Genomic DNA, 4390 nt, shown 5'->3' on the forward strand with positions numbered 1-4390 from the left:
CAGGCAATGCGTTGGTGTTAATAAGTTAATGGTAGAAGGCGTTAGGTCTTATTCTGTGTTGTGTTCAGCTAAATTGCAAATGACGGGTGTGACTATGTTCTGTGAAGTCACAGTTGTGTTTTCTTGCACTGGTCTGTCTCTCTAATTACTCCTGTGCTCGAGTCTGATTTTTGCACACATACCTTTTGTCTAAATTTGGGCAACTCAGAACAGCGAGTCTATGGTCACCTGGACGCACACCAATGACAATATGTTAAGATGAATGCAGACTTTCCAATATGTGCTCCATATTGACTTCAAACGGATGCACACACGATGAATTCCCTGTCCAGACACTGAAGCATGCAGGGAATGAAATGGAAATCCTATCAAACATAGCACTTGCAGTGTTGCAAAAACAGACAAAAATACTGTCTGCAAAACAAATAATACCTTCGCTCCTCTTCCTCACACGCACACACACACACACACACACACACACACACACACACACACACACACACACACAAACACAACCTCTCACACTCACAGACTCACACCTCGCAAATGAATCAGCCTCCCAAGTGCTTAGCATCATCAGCATTCCCTGAACCAGCTGTGACTGCAGAGCACAACTGCATGACATGAGAGTCTCAGGGGTCAAATGAAATGCACACTCTAAGTGCCACTTCATCTTCAAGGCATAACAGCGAGCAGCAGACTCGAGGGCGAACTCAAATAACACCGCATTGTTTCGGCCATTGTGCTCCTCTCTGCAGTTATTACGCCTCCATGGCGGTGCATTGTGAAGCAGGGTGCTTTTGCACTTTTCTGCAGCCACGCATGACTTCTCCCCAAACGGGCTCTCATCCAGCCCCTACTGTCTGTTTGCGTAGACTACCACCAGGGTAGACATGGAATGCACCTCCACCACGCTCACACACACACACACTCACACACACACACGCACACACACACACACGCCTCTGAGACGAGGAGTCTGCCTCGACCTGCTGATAAGAGCTGTTTGTGCTTTACTTTTCTACGCGGGGGTAAATGTTTTGATTAAAAGGCCGTTACTATTTTGCTAGTCACAATGGCTTTGTAGTAGAGGGGTTTGCTGCCGTGCTGATGGATGGACGGCCGCTCCCTGCCTCCAGTGAGCGATTGAATGAGAGAGGAGCTGTCATCACCCGGCTGCCGACGCTGTTGCCTGAAGAGAGAGGAAGACAGAGGGGGATTGGGGGGGTCAAAGAGAGCAGGAATTGGATGGAGAGCCAGCGACGGCCGATGTGTTGAAGTGGGAGAAGATGTTAGGGAAAGGAGCAGGCCTTGAGAATGAGAGGAGAGAACATGTGTGATGGAGGAGAGGAGGTCAGTATTGGGCGCAGCTCACCTCACACCCCTATCCCAGAAGGCACTGCAGAGAGGGAGTCTGCATTACGTAAAGGGGGGAGAGCAGGTGGTACTGGGAAGCACACAAAGCCTCTCTCCACGACGCCTGTGATCAACAGTCCTGCTGGGCTCTTAGAGTCCACGGTTAAATGCTCCGGCGACTCTGGGGTCCCATGACATGATGAAAAAGTTTCAGAGTATTCAGTAATGGGGAGACTATTACGCCGGTTGTTACGCATTGTGTTAGATGGCCACGTCAGAGGATGACGGCATGTTCCGAACAAAAGGAAGCAGCATCTCTCTGAAGGGACGAAGGAGGAATTAATGGGGTATATTAAAGATGAGTTTGCACACTCATAGACCGAGATCAGTGCTGATAGTGACATCAGCCGTGTTAGTCTTACCGCTTTAGATCAGTTCGTTTTTTCTGCTGTTTTTTTTGTCTTACAAAGACAACTGTGAATCATAAAAAAACACAAGTCCATGTTCAAGCTGCCAGTCTAATTGGACACCTTGTTGTTCACACAAACTCTCAAGCCTCAATATGCTTTGATGCAGATTTAAAAACTTACATAGTGGGATGAACACTGCTATTGGGCTCACGTTACACTAAAATTAGACTGTAAGCTTTTTAAAGTTCAAATCTGAGATTCTCTTGCGGGCGAGGGTAAAAGGTGTGTTGTGAGCTGCTCAGATGATGTCTGCGGCTGCAAGAATGCGAGTTATTTGTCACACAGTGCCTCCCATTGGTGACCGCTGCAAAGTGCATGTCGTTTTACCCCAGAATGTTCGTTTAAACACAGACATAAACTAAATGGCGCACTTAGGCGCTGGCAATTTCCCCACTTAGTGAGCAGAAATTTTAACTGGTTCTGGGTTTGCAACATTTATTTTCTTATCTTTAAAAGTAGTGTGTCAGGGTTGTGGAGTCCGATGGTAGTTTGCGATCACACATCAGTTGGCTGCAGTTTTTCCTGCCTCCAGAGCAGTTTGGATACCGTACACTCATTTCTCACACTTCACTAAAAGTCGATTCAAGATTCAATTGTTGTTACCCAGGAGTTTTCTGATTGCCCCTCTATTTTGGGGTTATTGCAGGAGCCAAACAGAGACTTTCAACTATAGGAGAATAATCTGCAACTCAGCCTCAGTAAGAAGAAGAAGCTGTTGGTAAATTCACAACAGAGCGAGAGAAGTGACATCTGTCACTATTCAGAGTAAACAGCTGGTTCTGACCCAGCACCGAGCAGAAGAAAACACAGCTCTTCAGTAAATCGTTCCTTGGACATTGTTAACTTTGGTGTTTAGGGGACGCAGCATCGAGATATGGGAGGCAGACAGGATAAAGAAAGTAGTGAAAAGGCAGGCCATCATAGAGTTGAACCTGACACCCTTGAACCTTTAACACACAATCCTTTTTACCTCCTCGGTGAGGAACTAATGCATGAAGCACCTACAGCGTCCACCTCATACCTCGAAGGTGGGACAACTTCCAGAACATTCTGACCTATAGGCTCACTCTAAATCAACCAGGGGGAGCTGAAACAGACAAATACAGTACACAACAAAGGTACAAGCTGAACGACCTCTGACCCGGACTGTACTGCAGTATATGACACTGCTCGCACAGTTCTTCTACAGTATGATATCTTGTAACCCAAATACTGCACATATAGATATTCCCACATATTCTTTCTCATAATGATGTAAAACAATCCTTCAATATTTAACACACAACTCTCACACTGCATTTGTCATTACACGTGTGCGTTTGCTGCCAGTTCTGTTATTTTTGTCGTCTTTACTGGAAATCCAGATCATTCCCATGATATAAACAACATGTTGAATTACTGGGTTTGTACGCACTTATTTGTGTTTTTATTTCTTTAAATACATATTCCTTTGATGCATCTTGTTACTCTGTGTTGGTGCAATGTACAATATGACCCCCCAGTATCATTTAATTTAATCCAGTCAAATCTAAAAATTGAGATGTTCAAGTATGTCAATTGGGGGAAGGTAAGGATGAAAGTAACTTGATGCAGTATTATCACATTAAGATCAAATGAGAAACAACCCAAGATGATGTAATTCACAGAATGTTTTAATGAAGAAGGCGAACATCAGTATTTATGTTAAAAGTAAATGAACTGCAGCAGTTTTCATGGCTTGAACTCAAAGAATGTTGATCCAATTTTCTCTCTTGGGAGGCAACACAATAAGCATTTCTTGTGTGTGGCCTGTAGAGAATTTGACAAGAATCCAGCTGGTTGTGTAACCTACAAATGAAGCACCCAGGAGTAAACAATAATATTTAATTGAAAGAAGTACCATTAAAGTTACACAACAATTGTGGTGCAATTATTGAAACCACTCATGTAGCCCATTGATTGACCAGGTATGCTAAACCATGTGTGCTTTACACTAAGTTTGAAACTCGAAAACACACTTTTTAAAAAATATCCACACCTGGTTATCAACATTAGACACATCATTTTAAAACTCAGTGCAAACAACACCCAGTGTGTTGTTTGCTAAACACTGCCATTAGAATATCACACTCAATTATCAATCACCTGCACCCAGAATGCACCTGTAACCAATTAGATCACCTATAAATCATGTGTGCCACAAGGAGGCAAATTTTGGAGAGAGTTAGAGGACTTAAACTGCAATATTCCATTCCATTACCCAAACCGCTTATCCTAGTCAGGGTCCCAGCAAAGAATTGAGAATAAACACATTGTAATTGTGGACAGGTCACCAGCTTATCGCAGGGCACATGTAGAGACAGACAAACATTGACATACGGGCAATTTCGAGTCTCCAAATAACCTAAGCTGCATGTCTTTGGACTGTGGGAGGAACCTGGAGGGAACCCACGGGGAGAACGTGCAAACTCCACACAGAAGGAGCACCCGGGATCGGGGATCGAACTCGGGGCCCCCCCTTGCTGTGAGGTGATAGTGGTGACTACACCCTAAACTGTAATATATATATATATATATATATATAT

This window comes from Anarrhichthys ocellatus, unplaced genomic scaffold (assembly GCF_004355925.1).
Source record: "Anarrhichthys ocellatus isolate YVR2014 unplaced genomic scaffold, GSC_Weel_1.0 scaffold19, whole genome shotgun sequence".
Taxonomy (NCBI): domain Eukaryota; kingdom Metazoa; phylum Chordata; class Actinopteri; order Perciformes; family Anarhichadidae; genus Anarrhichthys; species Anarrhichthys ocellatus.